Below are 25,322 nucleotides of genomic sequence, written 5' to 3' on the forward strand. Positions count from 1 at the left end.
ATAAACAGAAGCAATAAGGTGGCTTCTTCCCCAAGCTCATATTCAAGTTTTACTAAAAAGTCCCGGGTTGCTTGGATTTGAGCGTTGTTTGTATTTAAATGTGTCAATGAGTTCCAGTTGTCTTAAAGACATGTGGCATGGTGATATTAATAATTACTTCATATGTTCTTATGCCAATTCCATACTGCCTCAATTAATGTAGCTTTGTAGTAAATTTTGAAATCAGAAAGGATAAGTCTTCCAACATCATTCTTTCTTTTCAAGATTGTTTTGGTCATTCTGGGTCTTTTGCATTTCCATATGAATTTTAATCAGCCTGTCAATTTCTGCAAAGACGTTTGCAGGGATTTTGATAGAGATTGCGTTGAATCTATAAACCAATCTGGGGAATAGTGCTATCTAAATTTTAATTTAACAATATTAAGTTAATAATGTTTTATTGATTATTAATGTTTATTCATCAATGGGATCTATTTCAATGACATATTCTATTATCATGAAATCTGTAAGCAGAAATAAACGTAGGTGGTTTAGTAATCTACTCAAGGTTATAGAGCCCCTTTGTCTATTGTAACTTGCTGTGCTTTGCTGAGAAAGAAATAAGCTTTAGTGAGGTTGCATTAGACTTTTGGTAATTTAAAAAAAAATCTGTCTATGAGTAGCTTAAAAATTATGGTCCTCTCTTAAAAAGAAAAAACCTCTGGATAAAGTAATGTTCATATCGATTCCACTCTTCAACACCAGCAGAGGCTGAGAGCATTTCGCCACCATCCTTAGAACATTGGTTTAGGTCCTGTGCTGACTCTCTGAAGGTTACTAGATAAAAAAGAGAAAGGAAAAATGCAAAGGAGGAAGGGGGAACAAAAAAGGCAAAAGGCTTTCTCTTTTTTTTTTTTTTTTTTTTTTGAGCCAGAGTCTCGCTCAGTCACCAGGCTGGAGTGCAGTGGCGTGATCTAGGCTCACTGCAACCTCCACCTCCTGGGTTCAAGTGATTCTCCTGTCCCAGCCTCCCCAGTTGCTGGGACTACAGGTGTGTGCCGCCCAAACCCAAATGATTTTTGTATTTTTAGTAGAGGTGGGGTTTCACCATTTTGGCCAGCATAGTTTCAATCTCGACCTCGTGATCCTCCTGCCTCAGCCTCCCAAAGTGCTGGGATTACAGGCATCAGCCACCATGCCCGGCCAAGGCTTTCCTTCTTAATTCAGGAACAAAAACCCTCCCCTGAGATTTTTGCTTATATGTCCTTGTCCAAAACTGAGTCACATAGCCACTTCTAATTGCAATGGAGTTGAAAATTGTAGTTTTTTTTAGACTTTAGAACTTCAATAGTAGAAAGAGATGGAGAATGAGGTTGTAACTGAAAGTTGATTCAGCCAGTCCAGAAGGCTTGCTAACTTCAGTCTTCAATGCAGGAGACTGAGTGTCACTGTTTACCTCCCCTTCAAAGATTTTGGTGAAAAAAAAAATAGTAAAACAGAAAATGTATAAGAAAACCTGTGAATTGGCCGGGCACGGTGGCTCACGCCTGTAATCCCAGCACTTTGGGAGGCCGAGGTGGGCAGATCACAAGGTCAGGAGATCGAGACCATCCTGGCTAACATGGAGAAACCCCGTCTCTACTAAAAATACAAAAAATTAGCCAGGCGTAGTGGCGGGTGCCTGTAGTCCCAGCTACTCAGGAGGCTGAGGGAGGAGAATGGCTTGAACCCGGGAGGCGGAGCTTACAGTGAGCAGAGATGGCGCCACTGCACTCCAGCCTGGGTGACAGAGCGAGACTCCATCTCAAAAAATAAAAAATAAAAAATAAAAATTATATATATATATATATATATGGCTGCTAACAAAAGATATTGACTTCTTTTCTAATTCTGTGGAAAAAAAATATTAGTAGTAAGACATTTTGTCCATCAAAATTATCATTTAAGTTGAGGGCAAAGGTCTCATTTATCATAAAGCATGAAAGGACTCAAAATTGTTGTCACCAACAAAGCTTTGTTATCAAAAATGCACTGGAGAAAAATGAAACAAAAATATATAAGAGAAGAAGAACTGGGATTTAAGAGATATGAGAGGCAATAAATAGTCAAACTAATTATTAAATCTTAAAAAGTATTTACAATGTAGGTGTGAAGATTACTGAAATTATTCAAATAGGATTGATTTCTGATGCAAAATATGAATTATCTGTAGCCAGAAACTCATATGTTTAACCAAAACATGATTAATAAAAGCTGCAGTGGAATGACACTCAAATATAATTGCCTTGTTCAGCATAGAGAGTTACATATACTCATTATTTTATTAAGATCTTGAAAAATCTAAAAGTATGTTTGGTTAAGTTCTGTCAGCATTCTAACAATAAAAGCAAGATTTAGTTCCTCCAACCACTAGAAAAAAATAAAAGGAAAAAAAAAACCTCCCTTTTTTTAATTTGACAATTATGTTTTTATCATGTTCACATTTCTGCTCATTTAGTAAAATATTTACTATTAGTATCCCATTCCCTATATGAGGGACTATAAATCATGATAAATAGAAAACAATACAATAAAAAGACCAGAATAAATGCAAACTTGTAAGTACTCAAAATACTTGTGAATGGTTAAATTTCTACATTAAGAAAAATACAATATTCTCATATTGAATAAAATAAATCCAGCTATATTCTATGTGTATGATGAAGTATTTACTAGAATATTAAAAGTAAATAAAGGAACAAAGATATCATACAAAAGTTACAAAAAGAGAGGACCTGGTAATAGGCAAATCTGATGGCATACAATTCAAGGTAAACTGTTTTATACAACATAAATATGATATCAAAATGTTGTAATACTTATGTGAAAATCAAGACACATCAGTTCACTATCGACCTTATATTTGTGCGGGGACAGACTCCTGGAAAATTGCAATTGACACCAAGAAATCACATGCTCGTTTAGTAAAATATTATGTAAACTTAGTAAAATAGAGAGTGTTGCTATAGTAAATTTAATAAAACAGAGGGAGACAGGGTGCATGATGCCTTACCTGAAACTAGATTTTCCCCTTGACTCTTTAGATGTGTGACTCAATAAATAATAAATTGCACATGCACACACACACACAGTGATTTCTCTTTTACATTATCATTATCTGCGGTACCAAAATTATTTTAGTTTGCTTAAGTCAGTTTGAGTTGCATGGTCACATAGCCAAGTCAGACCAATCAGAGCCAAAGAGACTCCATGCCAGGACTTGGCATTGTTATTTTGTTAAACTGGCAGCTTTGTTCAGCTGGTGGCTGATAGGATGGGATAGCCTAGAATGACTGAAACCTGCTTGAAAGCGTGGAAATCATGGTGACACAGGAGGAAGTAGCTCCATGGAAGAAGAAACAGTAAATTCTGCTGATATCAAATGCTCCGTTGTCTAACTGTGCCTTACAAGTGACTCTTCATGTATGGGCATCTAATGACACTGCTGTGCCTAAAGCCAGTTTCAGTCCTGCTGTGCTGGGACTCCTTTATTTATTTATTTATTTATTTATTTATTTATTTATTTATTTATTTTTGAGACGGAGTTTCACTCCTGTTGCCCAGGCTGGAGTGCGGTGGTGTGATCTCGGCTCACCGCAGCCTCCGCCTCCCGGGTTCAAGAGATTCTCCTGCCTCAGCCTCCTGAGTCGCTGGGATTACAGGCATGCATCACACTCGGCTAATTTTCTATTTTTAGTACAGACAGGGTTTCTCCATATTGGTCAGGCTGATCTCGAACTCCTGACCTCAGGTGATCTGCCAGCCTCGACCTCCCAAAGTGCTGGGATTATAGGCGTGAGCCACCGTGCCCGGCTGGACTCCTCAATTATTGGAGCTGGCAACCAAAAGCATCATTTGTATGAATAATAATAATAATAGCAATTGAATCTAGCATGGTTCCAAATAGAAAAGAGAAAGAGAGGGATAACAAGTGAAGGAGTGAAAATGAGTTTTTATTCTTCATTGAAAAATGGCATCAAAAAATGAAGTTAGACAATCATCTAACTCTATTTGGTTCTTCTCTGCATGGCTGATACATCTTAATTGAACAAATTAGTTTGATACGTCTTTGAACAGAATGTGTGCCCTTTTATCTCTAAATTCCAGTTCAGGCGACGCTGAAAGTGGGCCATGACATTGATCAACGCCTTTATGAATGCTCGCATTCTCACTGATCTGCTTCTGTCTTGGGCTCAGGATAGCCGTATCCCAACACAAAGGAATTTATTTCCACCTCAAATAAACATTTGGGGGTTATTTCCTTTTATCCCAAATCCAAACACCAATGGATTTTAAAACAATTATGTAAAAATCGGAGAATGTGTTAATATCATTATCTCAAATATTATTCCATAAAGTGCTTACTCTCTGGAATAAGTACCAGGTACCAAGTGCACAAATACCAGGGGAAAAATACTTTTACACTGAAATGATGCCATGAACGGCGCCTTAAGCAAGCCATCACATTTAGCATCACCCACCGTGAAACAAACTCTCATTATATGCTTCCTGATGTGATGCCACAAAAAGTATATAATATCACCTATTTAATGTTTTTGCAATAATATTATATTTAGTTTGAATGTAATCATTCACATGAATCAAGAAAGTTCAGAGTGTAGCCCAGGGGATTTTTCTAGATTAAAAGAAACTAAAGAAACTTAAAAACCAAAGGTGATGTTTGAATCTTAATTGAATCTGAATTAAAAATATATATCAAAGACATTTTGATAGTTGGAACAAAATTGAGTATCAAATGTATTATTAAGTCAGTATTGAATTATTATTCATTTTCTTAAGTAGATTAATGCTGTAGTGGTTATGGAGAAGAATGCTAGTATTCTTTTTTTTTTTTTGAGACGGAGTCTCGCTCTGTCGCCCAGCCCAGGCTGGAGTGCAGTGGCGCGATCTCGGCTCACTGCAAGCTCCGCCTCCCGGGTTCACGCCATTCTCCTGCCTCAGCCTCCCGAGTAGCTGGGACTACAGGCGCCCACAACCGCGCCCGGCTAATTTTTTGTAATTTTTAGTAGAGACGGGGTTTCACCGTGGTCTCGATCTCCTGACCTTGTGATCCGCCCGCCTCGGCCTCCCAAAGTGCTGGGATTACAGGCGTGAGCCACCGCGCCCGGCGTATTTATGATTATATATAATGTTTGTGTGTGCATGTGTAGAGGGGGACTAGAGAGAATAAAAATGTGGCAAATTGTTAGTGATTTATGAGTTAAGTGAAGGATATATGGGCATTCATTGTGTTTATAATAATTTTATATGCTTAAAATTATTCAAAAACTCTGTTTAAAGTCTAAGTGAGAAATAAGTCTTAACTGTTACAGTAATTAACAGAAGACCAAAAAACGGGAATCTTACAGAAAATAACAGAATGTTAAGAAACAGGAATAGACCTTTTTCAGTGGTATAGAATTACCTAACAATAAGAAAGACACCAGCCCAGCCCATTGTGTTGGGATACGGCTGTCCTGAGCCCATGACAGAGGCAGATCAAGTGAGAATGGAACATTCAAGAAGGCGATGATCAATGTCATGACCCAATTCCAGGGTCATCTGTACTAGAATTTAGAGATAAACGGGCCCACGTTCTGTTCAAAGGCATTTCAAGCTAATTGGTTAAGTTCAGATTTACCAGCCATGCAGAGAAGACCCAAGCTAAACTTGAGGAATATGTTGAGATTTACGTTTATCTAAGAAGTGGTTTAGGAGTGGAGAACTTCATGTAACAGCTCCTAAGAGACTGGGGCCATGGTCTATCCTCAGCCAGGTGCACATCTTGACTAATCCTTGAGAAGGCTCATCCTCTTCTTCTCTAGCTGCCTAATCTAGGACTTGATAAGCAGTGTTCTTGAAGATCTCGCTGTTGAATGCATAACCAAGTATTTCCCTATTTGCCTTTGCTTTCATCTGTTCTTTAAAACACTGGATAGTAAATATAACATAGTGTTTAATATTCACTTATTGATCAATACTTCATTATAGACTTCATTACTAAAATCGTGTATTTATTCTGACATCTTTTTCCTCAGTTTACTTAAAATCTTTCTCTTAAATAAATTATTTTAAAATAGCAGTATGCAAAATGTTCGCTGAGCCAAATGATGAGTTATTGTTCAAGACAAGCCCACACAAAAATCTATGAAAGTCTTATTAAGGACCTTGTAAATGATGTATTTCTCAGTAACTTTGAGATCTAGCTTTTGAACTCATCTTTTCCTCCCTTTAGAGAAACAATAATCCAATTCCCCATATTTAATATGTGTTAGTTCTGAAGAGTTTTATCCCTCCCCCATCTCTACTGAAATACTAAACAAGCATGTAAAATCATTTATTTCATTGATTTAGTCTGAAGCTTTCACAACAAGGAAATACCAATCACAGACAGGAATCCATATCCAGTAATTTAGCAATCAATACAAGCAGTCAGGGCTTTAAAGTAATAAGGTAATAAGAAAAAGAAAGTAAAATCTGAGGTTCGATTATTTTGTTATTTCTTGCTCATTAGAAAGAAGAAAGACAAAAATCATCTTCAATTATTTTCAAGGTTTATGGATGTTTTCCTAGTTGATAGATAAAAAGACACCATGGAAAATAATAAAAACAGGGCTAGATTATTTGGGCTCAAAAATTAATTTACAACACTGTCTTCTTCATAAACAGCAGGTAACTGTATTTTTCCATCCGCACTGTACGTGTGTGCTTACAGCCCATCCAGTGTCTTAGAGCAATCATTACACGTTAACTTGCATAGCAAAGGGCAGAGGCCCATTGCTTTAATTTGATAAGATAATATCATTTGAACAAATTCTACATAATTACTAAGGAATCAGACCAAGTTCCCATATTGAAAATTAGAGAAATTAAAATAGATTAAATGAATTGTTATTCTAGGTGGCCACTTCCCGAATAGTGTATAGTCAGAAATACACACTGAGAAAGAACAAACTTTAAAACATTTGAAGACTACTTAATTTCTTCACGTGTGACAGCAGTGTGCTGTAGTTACACAAGGGAGATTGGTTGGTGGGAAACCCCTATCACAGGCCTTTAATATACCACCAGCGGTCCAACACCATCAATGCCACTTTAACTTTGACTTTTATATTTATTTTACTATATTGGAACAACTGTGACAGCACTGTAAACCTAAACATTCATGTCTCTAAGATCATCTGAAAACTGTTTTCGTTGAATATTAGCTACTTTTCTTCACTGTACCAGGGGAAGAACTACGCTGTGTGTATTCTTTGAAACCATGCACTCAGAACCCAGGCCAACATAATAAAATAAAAGAGTCACTGCTACTGGGTGCCTCTCTTTGTGAAGAGAGGCACTATTTCCAAGTCTGTGCTCCTAGATCTGTGTGGTTCACCATAGTAAAATAGAATGCTCAGTCAAGCTCTACTGGTAGAGGCCAGTGTTATTTTTCTTTGTATTTTATTAATAGCTTGCTTTCTAAGTGACCGAAATCATATATTCTCCAAAGTACAAAGGGACTTGATTTACAAAATCTTCTAAGAAACTGCTTGCTTTTACAACATGGGTTCCTGAGCCAAACCATCATCACAAACACACTTGCTCACAAAGAAGAAAGAATGGAAGAAATTAAGGAGAGAGAGAGAGAGAGAGAGAGAGAGAGAGAGAGGAGTACTGAAGTTGCTCTATTTTCTGAGAAATATAGAGAAATGAGGAAATGTATGGGAAATTTTGTGATATTAAGGAACTGTCAGATTATTACCTTTGGGAAATGCTGCGCTGCTATCCTATAACGGGCCAACTGTCTTCTTATTTCTTAATAGGATTTCTCTCTGTCTAGTCAGATGTCTCTGTTGGAATGATGTGAACAAGGTATACCCAAACACTCCAGTAATACTATTTTTGTTCTCTTGATTATATTCAAGAAGAGATTATATTCTTCCTAATAGAAAAAAAAATGGTTAAGCTGACTATTGTCTGAATATGTCATGTAAAACAAGAAGTCAATGACTATGGGAAGAAAAATATGTCTTCTGTATAAAGCTTTGTTCTTAATGGGAAAAGTCTCTGTCTCTCTCTTTTTTTTTTTTTTTGAGGAGTCTCGCTCTGTTGCCCAGGCTTGAGTGCAGTGGCATGATCTCGGCTCATTGTAACCTCCACCTCCTGGGTTTAGGCCATTCTCCTGAGCAGCTGGGACTACAGGCGCCCGCTACCATGCCCGGCTAATTTAATATATATATATATATATATATATATATATATATTTTAGTAGAGACAGGTTTCACTGTGTTAGCCAAGATGGTCTCGATCTCCTGACCTTGTGATCCACCCACTTTGGCCTCCCAGAGTACTGGGATTACAGGCATGAGCCACCGTGCCTGGCCTCTCTCTCATTTTATTGAAAAAAGAATAGGACAATAGAGCCATCATAGTGTAGATTTCAGATAACTCATCTGTTATACTAACTTGCACTCAAGGGCATTGTCACACATTCTGAAATACATATTCCACTTCCTCTCTGTGACACACACATAGCCTCTCCCCAGAATGCTTCTGTGCTTAGTCTTTGCCTTGGATTCCACAACGTATCCAAGTTTCCAATATTCTACTTTCAGAACTGTAGCTCTGACTTGCCATCTGGTTCTGGGCTATTATCCATCCGACCCACACTCTGGTCGGGAATGTGTTTTTGGTGTACTCTCATGGGCGCGGGTCTATTTTGACCATTGATGATGCGCACAATCTTGTCCCCTTAGGGTTATCCTTCCAGCAAGCTGAGTGGTGTTTCTGACTCAGACCCCCACTTTCATCTGTCCCCACACGCAAGACATCTCCGAGCAACATCACTATTACTTGTAGTTAGCTGGTTTATGTTATTTACATAACAATTCTTTTTGATTCAAAGCCTATTCTGAAGAATGCATTATTTTACTTAGTATGTTTTTTTACATGTACTAAATCTATTTATACACGGATTATTTATGTTTAAACATGTAATGTGCTCATGAATTTTGTCAACTGTGATATTTTCCTCCATTTATGACTATGAATTTCTGCATTTCTTCTGGGTTCCAAATTCTCCATTAAGGTTGATCTTAAACTGTATATTTACTAAATCTTAGCTCCCTTAGACTAAGCTTTCTGATGTAATTTGGTATTGTTTTATGCTGATATTCATCCTTCTTAATTAAAAATCCAATCTTATCCAGGCCGTAAATATTTAGTGCACTATTAAACAGAACACCTCATTTTAAAAAAAAGCTTTATTGAGTAAAACGTACATGCCATAAACTTTGGTCATTATAAGTGTACAATCAATGATTTTTAGTAAACATATAATGTTGTAGCAATATAACCAAAATCCACTTTTATTATTATTAGAAATCAAGATCTGGGTGACAGATACTCATATTGCTACAGGGTGTCATTGCCTGTAGGCCCTCTAAGCTCACTGAGTAAGTTAACATATGTGTGTATTTTAATCAATATATAGATTAACTATAGATATAGTTATAAGTGATTACAGTTATAGATAACTAGTTTTCAGCTTATCTGAATCCACTCAAATACCACTATACTGCTTCGTGTATAGTACAGTACCTTAGAGTGCTCCTAATTTTTCCCTATCATCACTCTCACACACACACACATCCTATGTGTATTATATATGTGATGAATATACATATGTATGCACATATATATTACATATGTATGTCTATATATGATATATAGTGTATGTGCATGTATGTGTATATATATATACATTCATTGCTTCCGTTCTTTGTTTCAGCTTCATAATTTTGTTGCTTAAAATCTCATATATGATAACCAATTATTGTCATTATATCTTTCTATTAATAAGATGTTTTGTTAAAATTTCCCACTTGCTGGTGATTTTGTCAATTCTTCCTTGAATTTCTGTCAATTTTATGTATACTCATTTGGAGGGTCTCTTAGAAGGTGCATATATTTAGAATAGTTGTTTGGTCCTGGAGAATGGATCTTTATTTTAAATTTAGTGACACTTTATAGCCCTAATAATTCTCTTCGATACAAAGTCTATTTTGAAGAATGCATTCTTTTACTTAGTATGTTTCTTTGGCTTGGCAGGGTCTTAAAAATAGCATTTAGTTGAAATTTTAATATCTTTTATTGATATATAATTTACACAACATAGTTTGCTTATTTAAAGTGTACAGTTTAATGATTTTTTATATATATGTATTAGGGATTTTGCAACCAACTCGATAATATAATTTTAGAACATTTTTTTCATCCCACAAAGAGGCCTAGTTGTCAGCAGCCATTCCTCATTGCCACCACCCTTCTCAAGCTCTTGACAACAGCAAATTCACTTTCTTTATAGATTTCCCTATTCCTGACACTTTATATAAATGAAAACATACAGGCCTGTCGTGGTGGCTCACGCCTGTAATCCCAACACTCTGAGAGGCCAAGGTGGGCGAATTACCTGAGGTCAGGAGTTTGAGACCTGGCCAACATGGTGAAACCCCATCTCTACTAAAAATACAAAAATAAGCTGGGCGTGGTGGCGGGCGTTTGTAATCCTGGCTACTCGGGAGGCTGAGGCAGGACAATCGCTTGAACGTGGGAGGCAGTGAGCCAAGATCGCGCCACTACACTCCAGCCTGAGTAACAGAGTGAGACTCTGTCTCAAAAATAATTAAAAAAAAGAAATCATACAATATGCCACAGGGTTTTGTGGCCAGCTTCTCTCACTTAACACAATGTTTTTTGTGATTCATCTTTGTCGTGACAGGTGTCATTATTTCATTCCTTTTTGTTGTTAAATAATATTCTATTGTATTTGAATTTTTAAATCCAACTTAAATATTTATCACTTGTAATTAGCTAGTTTATGCTGTTTCCAGGTGTTAAAATTACTTATATATTTATCCTACCATCTTTTTTTCTATTTTTCCTGTTTTCCCAAGCTTCCTATTTTTTTCTTCTCTTTACTTTCTCATGGATTGGATTTTTTTTTTAGTCCATTTATTCTCTTCACTGTTTTGAAGCTATACATGCTACATCTTTTATATTTGAATTTCCCTTAAGTTGTAGAATGTATATTTGTATTAAATATAATATTACTCTATCTCTATAATTTTTCAGAAAACTTCAGGACATGAAACCTTTGTAAAGCCAGTTGCTTCCTCCTAAGTTATATATTATTTTTAAAAAATTTAGGTTCTACTTTGTGTTAATTCATCCATATTTATTCACTTCAAATTAGAAAATATTACTAATGCATCATTTAATCAATATTTATTATCGTTTACTTCACTATTTACTATGGTCTTTTTTTTTTTATCATTCCAACTAACATATCAGACTCTTGTTCTGGGATTATTTTCTGCCCTGCCAAATATTCTTTTGAAATTCCTTTCATAAAGTCCCGTTGATCAGAAACTCAATTTTATTTTTTGTTTAAAATGTTTTCACCATGACCCCTTTCTTGAATAATAGTTCAGGTAGTTCCAAAATCTATGTTGAAAAAGTCTTTTCTTCAGCAATTTAAAAATTGCTGTTCCTTTACTTGGTATAGTTTTGTTCAATTCCTACTGAGTAGCATGCCTGTTCTAGATGCTGGGGGTACCAGAGGAGGTAAAACTGCTGAAGTTCGTGCCTTCTTTCTAGAGTGTCGGGGAAGACAAAGTAGACAAATACGTAACTAAAACACAATCAGAGGTCATTAATATCAAAAACAAGGTAGCTTTAGATATCTTATGGGATTTATTTTATGTGTCACCCCAGATCTACACACTTGCTATGTCTCTGGTCAGTGTTATCTTCAAAAGTTTATGTGGTTCTCACGGTCAGGGGAGCAGGTCAATGACTATACTTGCAGTAGACCAAGGCTGCCAAGGACCCACAGTGTCATTTACAGGCAGACTCAACAGCATTTGCCTCACTCATGTCATGTGTCCCTCTCCTCTTACTTTGACACCCACCGGGTGACCATGCCCATGTAACCCACACATACAGGGAAGTTAAAAATCTTACAGTGCAAAATTTGAGCAATGAGAAGTAAAACCTTGGAGAGAAATCTCCCCTTCCTCCCTCCAACCCAGACAGGAGATTCAGAGGAGTAGATTTAGATGGTGTTTCTGAAGATGTCCTGCAGCTTCAAGCAGTTGGCTTATTACAAAGCTGTGGCTAGCTCGGTAACATATTCCCATCCATTCTCCTCCTCACACTCTTGCTTCTCTGGAATGGTATTCATAAAGTCTTGGCATAAGTGACCTCAGATTCTGTTTTGTTAGGACACCTGGCAGAATCGTATAGGAACTCATTGATGATGATGTGTTCAGCCATGAGTTGAGATGAGGGGTTCTGACAAGAAAGCTGAGACAGTTCAAAGCTGGCTATGCAATGATGGTTTTTTGAATGTTAAACATAGTAATGGCCTGAAGTAAATAAGGTGCGATGCCACAACTTCTTCTGCATAGTGTTAAGGAAGGGTTCTGAGGGTTCAGAGAAGTGGATTAGTTAGAACAGTTTATCGACTAAGCCCTTTCAACACACTGTGCAGCTGTCTTTCCTCAGAAGACCCAGGGGACATTCCTTTAATCATCTTTGAGAGGTGACAAATCTCTGCGGCTAGAGTTCATGGTGGAAAATGCTGCATGAAACTGGGCTCTGTGATCTCAGTGAGGATGACGGGATACTAGCATGACAAGATACCAGATGGCAACAGTGGACTATCAGAGGCAAAGCAGCTGTAAATACCAGGGTAGCTTGAAGATGTGATGGGCAGCCAACGCATCTTTACCTGCGGAAGATCTGTGGTGATAGCTAATACATCACTGCATTTTTAGGCATGAGACAAATGGACAATAAGCTAGAATGTTACTTAATTTGTATACTTAAAAAAATCAAGATCTGGTGAGTAGACGGCTTATATCAGCTGCCACAATAGAATATTGCCATCTTTCTATCAGAATCCACATCTAATTCCACTCACAGATCTGAAGCCCTTTAATTAAAAAGTAGGTCAGTTGTTACATTGAAGGTCCCTGCAAATACCTTCTTTAAATATCCCTCTGATCTTTCACTAATAGGGTCTGAGTTATTTACAGAATAACCAAGGGAAAATGAGAATAGTCAGACTTCTGAGGAATATTAAATATGGGATCTGAGCTGGATTGAAAGCAAGGGAACAAATATATCTTCAAGATTTTTTTTGCAACAGTGGGGGTAGATTTACGGAGGTAATAAGGAGGGTTTAAACCTGTCTCAAAATGGTCCTACAGACCCACTTGTGGCTATGGACCCACCTGTGGTTGCTTCCTTCTGATCCAAATGTTGTGGTTCTGTGACCTACAAGAGCAGGAGCCATTATTTTAGCAGGGTCAAGTGGAAGTCCATGAAGAAAAACCTCTCCTAGTCTAGTCACACTTGTAAACTTGAAGCAACATTACACCTCAGAAAGCCTAGGGATGTTTATGTGGTTTGGCTGTGTCCCCACCCAAATCTCATCTTGAATTGTGGTTCCCATAATCATTATGTATTGTGGAGGGACCCAGTGGGAGGTAATTGAATCATGGGGGCATTTAGTGGTAGTGATAGTTAATGAGTTCTCATGAGATCTGATGAGTTTAATAAGGGGCTTTTCCCCTTGACTTGGCTCTTCTCTCTCCTGCCACCATGTGAAGAAGGACGTGTTTGTTTCCCCTTCCACTATGATTGTAAGTTTCCTAAGACCTACCCAGCCATGCAGAACTGTGAGTCAATTAAACCTCTTTCCTTTACCAATGTCCTAGTCTCAGACAGTTCTTTATAATGGCATGAGAATGGAGTAATGCAGATGTGAACTAGAGATCAGCACTACCACAAAAGTATGGATAGTTGCTGGGGTGGTGAACCTCACCGTATCCTCATTTAACATACCACCATGCAGACCTTAAAAAGAAGCAGTTGGAACATGGTAAATGACGGTGAGCTACTGTGAAATAATCCAGATGGTTTCCCTTATTGTACCTGGTTACTGTTGCTGATCAATAAGCCTATATCACTTCATGCACTATTGATCTGATGAAAGTTATTTTCACATGCAGAAAAGATCAAACATTGTACTTTACTGAGCAACATGCATTAACTCTCTTCCCTGTAAACCATTTTAACTCTCATACTTTCCATAATACTGAGATACCAGGAACCTGAGGCAGCTTAACATTCCTAAGAATATTACACTGATCTGCTCTGCCTACAACATCGTACAACTGGAGTTGGTGAGTAGACAGTGGTGAGGACCCGAGAAGCCTTGGTGTAGCAGTTGCATACCAGGGGGAGGCCTGTCAATTAATGAGGTCCTTAAGAGGCCAATGGTTTTGCGTATGCCAGGATGTCACCTCTAAGGTAAAGGACAAGTAATAGCAATTTACATCTCCTGCCACTAAGAAAATTACACAGCATTTTGTGAGTCCCTATATATTTTGGAGATAGGATATACCACAAATGGAATGTGGTTCTGACCCATTCATTTGTTAAGGCTGGCAGATTTGAGTGGGGTCCAGAGCAAGAGAAGGCTGTGCGTCAGTTTCCAGTTTATTTCTTCTTATTGTGAAAGGGATACAAGAGTACAAATAGCCAGCACATGGTTTTTGATAAAAAGACAGATACTGCATTTAAATGAAGATTGTAATATGCAAAGATTTGAGAGCAGGGAATCCCTGGTGAGAATGTCTGTACAGCTTAGGAGAGATGGGACACAAAATAGTCTACTGTTTAATAAATTAAGGCACAGTAGTTATCTAACCTACTCAGTTTTACAGTATAGCTCATGGAATAATAAACATTTTAAAACAAGCAGTTTTACTTAGATTTAGACACCCAAGAACAATATTTTTAAGAGAGAGTATTAATATAGCCTGTGTTATAGAAAATAAAATAGACACACTGATTTGAGATTAAATGGCACACATTGAACATATAGATGCACCCATGGCCAGAATAGGAAGAAGTGTTTATTCTAAGTAAAGAATTATGTTTAAACAATTTATATAAATGTAAGGGGAAAATCCAAAACTCCCTTTTTTTGATAAGGCATACTGTAGGTTTTAACAAAGAAGATTGGAAGCATTTGAGGGAACCAAGATTTATTGCTAGTAGTTTCTTTCTTTCTCTCCTAAACTCAGCTATGCCTAACAATTGAAATGCATAGACTCATAGGGAAAGCAAGAAAGGGAATCAGAAAGAATGATTATTAAGTTTGCACTAAAAAGGAGATCTTTTCAGTGGTGAATGGTTGCTTGAAAAATAATTCATTGATTTCCTTGGAATAAGATTTTTATAACTTTCTTTATTCCATAGAAGTCAAGGAAAGATATAGTTATAAAAAATCTTCTGCAGGATTGCATTAGTGCCTCTGAATGATTCACATGCAAATTCTTTTAGTTGAACTCAAAAGGAAGCCAGAGACCTTTTCAATCAAGAATATGCTCTTGGTTACACACAGTCAGCTCTGCCAAAGCAAGAGATATTAGGGGAAAAAAGTGACCCAAGAAGGCTTCTTTTTTATTTTCAAATAAAATTTTTGTCTTGTTAGGAACATTAAAGGAAATATTAAGCTGATAGGAAGTTTTTCATTTAGTCTTTCTTTTTCATTTGTTATCTAAATCCCTTATTCACTTAATGTAGATTAACCCATATATTCACAGTGACTGTATTTTTACTTCAATTAACACATGTTATGTTCAAAAGACAAGCTTCGTTGAAATGTTCTCATCATTACTAGGCAGTTGGCTTAAAATTCATATAACTGATGCTAGGGACATGGTGCCACTTTAGGAATTTTTAGGAGATGACAAGCGAGATGGTCCTCAAAATATCAGTCTCTCCATTTGATATTTTGGATCTCCAAATATCAATGCTCCCCTTAAAATTATAGAATGACTACTTTATTTGCATGAATCTTAAATAAGATTTTTATAACATAGTTTAGTCAATATAATATGTTTACTCTAAGGAAATTAAAAGATGAAAATGCTAAATACATTGGGTTGTTCTTCTCTTTAGCCTCATCTATATTTCTTCTCTGCTTATGTTGAATTTTCTTTGTTACATTAAGAATCTCTTAAATGTCTCTAATTCCTATGCGGATTCCAAACACATGACTGAGCTGCAACAGAAACCCATGTCACGGATTGCATTTATCCCACTGCTGCTTGAATAGTGAGTCAATACCATCATAGCCACCTTCAGTTTCTCCCCAGCACCAGCAAGGAGAACCACCTTACCATTTCCAGTGCAGCTAGTATACTTTACATATAGTCACCTCCTTTCCCCTTCCTGTGTTTATACCATGGTGGTTCATCCATCAGGTGAACAGTTGGGCTTCCCAAGGCTTCTCCTGGGAAGAAATGATTTATATGATGAGCAAGTTGTAACACATCCCCTTTTTCCTTTTCTCTTTGGAATCTGCCCACTCTCAGAAAGCACAGGTGGTGACGCCCTGCTACTCAGCAGGGAGGAGCTGGCAAGTCTTAGGGCTTCTGGCTTGGTTTATGACTGAATGGGGTAGTCATCGCTTGCTGTGCTGCCAGAGCTGGAAGCCCGATTTTGTCACGCAGATAAGCCACGTTAGTCTACAGCTTTATCGGTAACAAAGATAACATATTGATGTCCATTTGGCAAACACCCTTGTCCTTCAAAGATGGTGCAAAATGTGAGTGTGAAAAAATTATTTATTATCTCTCTAATATACTAATAGCGAAGGTATTGCTACATCTTTTCTCCACGTTCTGCAAACATGTGTATTATATATGTTTAAATGTGTATTTATTTCTTTACGTATCCATATAGAGTAAAACAGGTGATATCACATCGATGTTCCAATTCCTGTCCAACATCACAAAATTGAATTTCCCTCTCTTCTATGTTTGCAGGTTCCTCTACTGACAGTAAGAAACCTAACTTCTGTTACCCTTAATGTGTTTATGTGTTTAATTCATCCCACTCAGCATACTTTCTAGAGCTGTCAGGATGAAATTTGTCCTACAATCTATCATTTGGGGGGGGGGAAACTGCTTATTAGGAAAGCAGAGTAATTATAGAATGTAAAAGTAGTGAAAAAAATTATGAAATTTTGCCTTTATAATGATATTTAAAATAAATACCATCATGCCTGTTTTGCAGGTAAAGAAAATGAAAAACTAGAATGTTTAGGCTCAGGGTGGGGTAACTTTAAGAAAGAAGGACTGGTCGTGTCTATACAATACAATATCCTTCCTCCCCTAATAAAGTAACTCCTAAAATACTATGGTATCTGAGATTATTTTAATTAACTAATTTTGAAACATAGTACCATTTCTAAAATTCACTGGCTTTTGAGGAAGTGAAAAAAATTAGCAGGAACACAATCCAGATGCTTATGATTATTAAAGAATCATTAACCAGTTTACATTCTTGAAGCAAAGACCATGCTAATTTAAAGAAAGACTGTATATTCAATAAATATTTACTAAGCACTTCTGTGCACAGTATCATGCCATATGTTGTAGTAGCTGTATTCCCAAAAGAAGGACACTAAGAGATTTTGGTAAAATTCTTATGCCATTTTTTGGGGGATCCCTTAGAAATTAAAACAAAGGACACATATTTTTTAAAGGCATGAGAAAATGTGTACTCCTCTCTTCTGACAGAAGAAACAGAAGCAAATTGACCACACAAAATTATTCAAAATAAGTAGCACATTTTTCTATGTAGTTTTTTTTTTTTTTTTTTTTTTTTGGAGACAGAGTCTCACTCTGTTGCCCACACTGGAGTGCAGTGGCGCAATCTTGACTGCAACCTCCGCCTCCCAGGTTCAAGGGATTCTCCTGCCTGAGCCTCCTGAGTAGCTGGCATTACAGGTGTGCACCACCACGCCTAGCTAACTTTTGTATTTTTTATAGAAACAGGGTTTCTCCATGTTGGCCAGGCTGGTCTCAAACCCCTGGCCTCAAGTGATCTGCTTGCCTCAGCCTCCCAAAGTGCTGGGATTATAGATGTGAGCCACTGCACATGGCCTGTACTTTGTTTATATAATTAAAAGCTGATTTATCCAAATCCTGATTTCTTACCTTGATAATACTGAGTGTGTTTTGATGTACATATTTTTGTAGCTAATATACTCACAGTTTCCTCAAATATCTGATTTCAATTTGACAGATTTTAAATACTATCAACTCACAAATACCACTATCAAAAATACTATATTTTAAAATATAAATGCTAGGATTGTTAATAATTTTGCTGGTTCTTCATCCATGACAAATTGTTTAGAGATTAAAGCATCCATGTGGATCATTTTTCCAGAGACATTCACCTGAAGTTAATCAATAGTGGTGACCAAAATTGTTTTCAATTCAATTTAATATCACTGCATAAAAGCCAAAGGTAAAGTTCAAGGGTGAATTGAACTTACAACTTTAGTTAATTATCCAATGAATAGAACATTTAATAATCACCTTTTCTTGATTATTTCCATCCAGGACAGGGATATTTAGATGGCATGAAAAATAAAACCTTCCCCCATAATTATTTTTTGCTGAGCTTCAAGAATGTTCTTTTGTTTGTCAGCAATACATACTTAGAGAACATGAGGAATCACGGTTTCATATGTGAGTGTATTTACATATGTACATATGTGTCTACATTTGTGTTCCATTTTTATAAATAGCATTATTTCACAACTAAAAGTAATACCATTTTCTGTTTTAACGATCACTTGTGAGAGGTTGACCTTTTAACTTCATGCAAATTGAGTGTAGACAAAAAGAACCAGTTGTAACTACATTTGATAGGAATATCTGGGAAAGTTATCTATTTTAATACATTCAACAATTATTTTCTTCGTGACCGAGTGCCTACTATATGGCAGACACTGTGCTAAGCTACAGATAATTGGTTCTTGACCTTAGCTGCACTCTGGAATAACCTAGAGTGAGTTTCAAAAATTCAGGGTATGGGTTTTATCCTAGTTTCAGGCTGCTCTGGAGGAATAGCCTCAGTCTTTGAAATGTAAAAACTCTTCTCGTGATTCTGATGTACAGTCAAGACTGAGAAACACTGAAAAGAGAAAGATAGTATTTTTAAGAAGAGGAATATGGTCGTACAGTGACTCCACTGAGTTCCCTCTTTAGCTGTCTTCTCTTGCACCCTATACACTTGCAGCTCCATGAATTCAGGGGTTTGATCTCTTTTCTGACAGTATCTGAGAGTCCAGTCCGATGCCTGGTTGTGTAAGTGCTTAACCAATATCTGTTGACACAACGAAAATGGTTTCTGAAAGATAACGTAATTTAATCTTGTGTCTTTAACTTTGATAAGTAGATGGCTTTTAAATCTACATCTCTCATCATATCCTCTTATCAACAATAGGATCTTTATTCACAATGGTTTTAGCCTTTTATCCTTAAATATAATGTAGGAACATTAGGGAAAGAACTTATAGGGTAAATTGGAAGGCACGGAACTGCCATCAGGAGATAAAAAACAAGAAAAAGAAGTTCTTGTATTGATGAGAAATATACTCATTTATAATGACATATACTGGCTCACTCTATAATTAAATATACCGGCTTATGATGACAACACTCTATTTCAATGCACATACACTCACACTAAGGTTCGCAGGTTGTATATTTAACAAATAGCAAACCAAACAAGAACCAAGAATTTTTGGACTCTAAGTCTATTGCTACTACACCATGGCAATGGGAACAGTTTAATATTTTCTATATAACCAAAGAATGCTGGGAGCCAAGTGAGATTTCAGCAATCACTAAATGTATTGAAGACAAGAAATCAATTTTGTATTTTATCATTTTGAGCCATGGTTTTGCATTAATCAAGGATCCACCAATCAGAAGCCTTTACCATATTCTGCTCTTCTAATTTTCCAAATAATTTTGATCGATTAGAAAGTTGAATAGACTGCCTTTCAGGATGTTCGCATTCAACCTCAAAGGGTTGAAACATGTCAAAGATGTGACAGTTCACTCCCTTCCCGCAAGATTGTGAGGTTTAAACTGTAAATACCACAAGATTAGAGAACATTAGTGGCTTCAAATACTCTTTGAGTTTCCTTCGCAGGTTATGTCTCAACTGCCATGAACGAGACAGTGTGAAGAACAGAACCCAATGAAATGAACAGCCCTGGAAGCCGCCAGCGATGGCTTGTATGAGGGCAGAAAGATGCAGGTTTCTCTCCTGAGCCTTGCACAAACGATGCTGGCCCAAATCCTTCCTGATAAGCATCAAATGGAGACAACCAGCTACAAGTAATTCCTCCAACAACAGAATAAATATTGGCACACCAAGAAATAATCTACTGATGGGAATAGAGGCCCTGAAATTCATCCCACAGTGAGTCGATCCGAAGTTCAGCAGCAAATCCTTATTTTGACAGAATCAGGAAGATGCTGAAGCGAGTATATTTCTGGTCAATACAAGAACAATTTTTCTTGGTTTTTACCTCCTCATGGCAGTTATGTGCCTTCCCATTTACCCTATCAGAATTGTTCTTGCTAGATTTTTACTCTGGTATCAGAGTCGATTTAGCCAAGAGACTCACTGGGGTAATTAGCTAATTGGCCCATGGAGGAGCTTCCATAGTTTCCCTGTCCTCACTCAACATCAACTGCAGAAATTGATGGGTAGGGGCCATGGTGCCCTATTTGTTAGCAATACATGGATGTTTATCTGTTGAAGAAGACATTGTGGTACAGCAGAAAGGGATCGGAATAGGAGTAAATAAGCCCCAGCTCCAGTCAGCAGTTTTACTGTGTTCTGTGGATAATCATTTTGCTTTGCCAAACTCACAGACGTGTTATATGACTAGAATATGGTATCTTGTGTGAGAGTACTTTCGAGGTTATACTTATGTGGAAGTGGGAACTGATATTAATATGTAACATATTAGTGAAACATTTTATGAGATTTTTTGTGTCATTTCTCTTTGAAACAGATGAGTATCATTAGAATTTTTTTGGAATTTCTGAGAGGCAGACGTCTCAAAAATGTCACACTATACTTATTCTCGAGTATCATAGCTTTTTATCCATTTATCCTTTTTTTTTAAGTGTCCCAGGATTTGTGGAATTTATTTTAGCATCAATGTAATTTACAAATTTAAATTACACTGTAGGAGTAGCTTAACTTCTTGCCTTGGGCAACAGTGAAAGACAACCACTTTGTTTCTGTTTGCAATAATAACTATCAGATAAATAAATACTTTGACATCTCAGCCAAATCAAAAGTGACATTTATGCCAACCCCTCTTATCCTAAATCCATAACACTTGAAAATAGTCTGTTTAATATTAATTTTATTAGCCATGAATAAAGTGCTCCTTCAATTTCTATGCTCCAAAGAGCTTGTGTCTTTAACAGCCATGTTTCTTACTCCACAGAAGAGGATACTAAAATTCAGGAATTAAATCCTCTACGGAAGAGGATACTAAAATTTAGTAAGTAAGACGTGGAGCTAGGATAGATACCCAAGCCCATAATTTTTCCAATATCTTATGTTGCCACTTGATTTAAAATGCTTCTTAGAAGCACACCAATGGCAACGTTTATGATGGCAGTGATGGTCCCTAAAAAATAAGTGTTTTTCCTATCACATGTCATTATGATCAGGTCCCATTATATAAAAAACATCAGTCATGTGAGGTGATGGAGTTTCTACTCAGAATGTTAATTTGTCACTAGTCAGCAAGTGTCACTAGTTAGATAATGACAAAATGGTGTTCAAAATTTTAAGTAATTTATATGCAGATAGACCAAGGAGAAAAATGTATTAGCAGTAGATTAAGGTTCAGAAACAGATGTTTTCTAATCCTAGACACCCAAATGTATGCCTTTGAAAAAGTTATAAGGCCGAATTGAGGTATTGAAAGTAGAAGGCAGTCTGGGACTGCTCAAGGCTCAGTATGGAGCAGTACATGGAGTATCACATCACAGAGATCACTGACCATATAAAACCCATATTCTTTCCTCAAAAATTTTAAAAGATACACTCACCAACTTTCTTTTTTTTAAACTTGTATTTTAAGTTCAGGGGTACATGTGCAGATTTGTGACACAGGGAAACTTGTGTCATGGGGGTTTGCTGTATAGATTATTTCATCACCCAAGTATTAAGCCTAATATCCATTAGTTATTTTTCCTGATCCTCTCCCTCCTCCCACCTCCACCCTCTGAAAGACCCCAGTGTTTGTTGTTCCCGTCTGTGTGTCCATACGTTCTCATCATTTAGCTCCCAGGTATATGTGAAAACATGTGGTATTTGGTTTTCTGTTCCTGTGTAAGTTTGCTAAGGATAAAGGCCTCAGCTGCATCCATGTCTGTTCAAAGGATATGATCTCATTCTTTTTTATGGCTGCATAGTATTCCATGGTGTATATATACCACATTTTCTTTATACAGGCTATCATTGATGGACATGTATGTGGATTCTGTGTTATGAATACTGCTGCAATAAATGTAGGTGTACATGTGTCCTTATAATAGGACGATTTGTATTCCTTTGGGTGTATACCCAATAATGGGATTACTGGGTCAAATGGTATTTATTTCTTTAGATCTTTGAGGAATCGCCACACTGTTTTCCAAAATGGTTAAACTAATTTTTACTCTCACCAACAGTGTATAAACATTCCTCTTTCTTCACAGCCCTACCAGAATCTGTATTTTTTTGACTCATTAATAGTAGCCATCATGACTGGCGTGAGATGATATCTCCTTGTGGTTTTGATTTGCATTTCTCTAATGGTCAGTGATGTTGAGCTTTTTCTCATATGATCATTGTCCGCATGCGTGTCTTCTTTTGAAACATACTTACTTCCAACTCACTACATGAACCTGGAACTATTTTGCTCAACATGTTTGAGGTTTTCTGTTCTCCTTATAGTTTTTGAAGCACTTCTTTCCTTGTGAGATACTTCCTCCTGCCACTACCCAATCAGTATCGAAGCCAGAAATCTCTATGGATCTGAGGGCCTTTTTTTTTTCTTTTCCAAATATCAGTAGGTATATCTGAAGTATAAACTCAGCCTACTAGAAAGTCAAGTGGTTCTATTGGCAAAAATATATATTGTTCATGAAACTATATTAATTATGCATAACTATCTGTTGTGCACCTCATCAAATTCACTGATAATAATCTTTGTCAATGGTCCAAATTTTGTTGCATGAATAAACCAGAACATCGGGTAAGCATTCATTGGATTCAGGGTCAATCCACTTTTCCCTTTGATGGCATCTTATGCTGGAATCATATTTCATTCTTGAATCGTCCATGTGGAGCACACTGGCTTTGCCTGTATTATCTGTAAACTGTCAGTTTATCTACTATACATGCTTTCTTTTATTAGTTTTCTTTTTCATTAAAGTGAGTATTCATTACTGCACGAGGCATTCGGAGTAAAATCCCTTTTTTCCTTAAGACACTACATAAATCCAGGCTTGCATTTACTATGGCATTGATCAAATTAAATGCCACTTACTAACCAGTACAGAAGAAAGTAAACATGTTACATTGCATGAGCGTTTTAGGGAATTAACCTGAATTGCCAGTAGAGGTCTCTGCTGCTCTATGTAAATATCTTTTAAAGGCAAAGCAAAGCAAACAACAAAACAAAAAACAAAACATAACTCCCCCTGCCAAAAAAAAAAAAATTTTTTTCAAAGAAATTTACTGGCTCCATTGTAGTGTGGTCACAAAGGGTACATTAGAAGAGGAAAATGTATTTAGAGCTTATGCCATATTTTGGGGGTAAGTGGCTAGGTCTGTTAAGGAATGCACCTCTATGGAAGCAAATCTGGCTACATTTCATGGGGGGACTTGAAGTTAGACTCATAGAGGGAATAGCCTTAGGCGGTCCAGCAGGGATTGAGTACAGCACGGCAATAGGAAAGAAGAGTGGAGAACGAATAATATTGAATTAGCCAGAGTCAGGTACAGAAATGCCAGGTGCCAGGTTTGTGTTTAGGTTGGTACAAAAGTAAAGTGCTTTCAACGTTGAAAGTAAGAGCAAAAACTGCAATTACTTTTGCACCAATCAAATATATCTCCTATTACCACACTGGGATACTGCAGCAGTAATTCTGTTTCAAGGATTAGCAATGTGAAAAATGCCGGGTGACAGTACTAAACATATTGGGGTATCAAGAGGCATTAATGCACAGATTACTCATATAAGAAAAAATCAGTGGCTTAAATATTGCTTTTGTTCTATAAAGATCAGAACATTGTTACAGAAAGAAAAGCAGGCACACAGTTGTTAGAACCAGGTGTGAAGATCAAAGCAGCCCTGGTAAGTAATAGTAGTAACCAGAAGCTGAACCACCTGAATAACTTTATTTCCTTACATTGTCTCTTATGGAAATAAGATTAAATTCAGAGCATGTGCAAAGTCTGAATCTGCAGAGGTGAATTGATATACAGGATTAGGTACCTAGGCAGATGTATTAGCCCATTTTCACACTGCTGTAAAGAACTACCCGAGAATGGGTAACTTACGAAGAAAAAAGGTTTAATTGACTCACAGTTCAGCATTGCTAGGAAGGCCTCAGAAAACTTCCAATCACTGCGGAAGCCAAAGGGGAAGCAAGGACCTTGTTCCCATAGTGGCAGGAGAGAGAGGGAGAGAGAAAGGGAGGGAGGGAGGAAGAGCAGGTGAGGGAAGAAGGGGGGGGGGGGGGAAGTGCCACCCTTTAAAACCATCAGCTGTCCTGAGAACTCATTCACTGTCATAAGAACAGCATGGGGGAAATGGCCCCCATGATCCAATTACCTCCCACCACGTATCTCCCTCAACACATGGGGATTACAGTTTGAGATGAGATTTGAGTGGGGACACAGAGCCACACCATATCAGCAGACCACTATAGGCCAAGTTTAAATCTGGGTTTAGTGAGTTTTTTTATTATTATTTTTCTTTGTTCTTACCTGTTAATTGGAATAATCTACCAAATACTTGCTAGTGATTACAATACGTGAAAAGGAGGGAGAGGAAGTAGCACTGGCAAAGAGAAAAGATGAACTAAGATGCAGACTCAACCAAGCTTTGGGTGACTCAGTGGAGCATTCTGGAAAGAGCAGCGTCCACTGGAGTTGCCCTACCACAGGCCAAGACGACTAAAACAGCTGGAGCTTTATCCTTCTCCCCAACTTCCTCTATTCAGTCACCACAAATAGACTGCCCAGAAAAGCCATGACCATAGGAAGACTTTAAGACAGAAAAACTGAAAGATTCTTCCAAGAGCATCATTATTGTAAGAAGAAAACAGAGGAGAAGACTGCAGGGGATC

The 25,322-nt window shown here is 37.1% G+C and overlaps 2 long non-coding RNA genes across 4 annotated transcripts in view; one reads left to right on the forward strand and one right to left on the reverse strand.

Moving 5' to 3' along the window:
- LOC105494334 (uncharacterized) overlaps positions 1–25,322 on the forward strand; it is a 636,433-nt gene that overhangs the window by 486,589 nt on the left and 124,522 nt on the right. The gene's annotated exons all lie outside the window — the stretch shown is intronic.
- The window catches only part of LOC105494336 (uncharacterized), a 41,523-nt gene continuing 28,123 nt past the window's right edge, over positions 11,923–25,322 (reverse strand). The window contains exons 2-4 of the long non-coding RNA XR_011608281.1: positions 16,263–16,375; positions 13,302–13,344; positions 11,923–12,488 (exon numbers count right to left, since the gene is read on the reverse strand). This is a non-coding gene — a long non-coding RNA (uncharacterized lncRNA). The remainder of the gene's footprint in view (positions 12,489–13,301; positions 13,345–16,262; positions 16,376–25,322) is intronic.

This window comes from Macaca nemestrina, chromosome 9, assembly GCF_043159975.1.
Source record: "Macaca nemestrina isolate mMacNem1 chromosome 9, mMacNem.hap1, whole genome shotgun sequence".
NCBI lineage: Eukaryota > Metazoa > Chordata > Mammalia > Primates > Cercopithecidae > Macaca > Macaca nemestrina.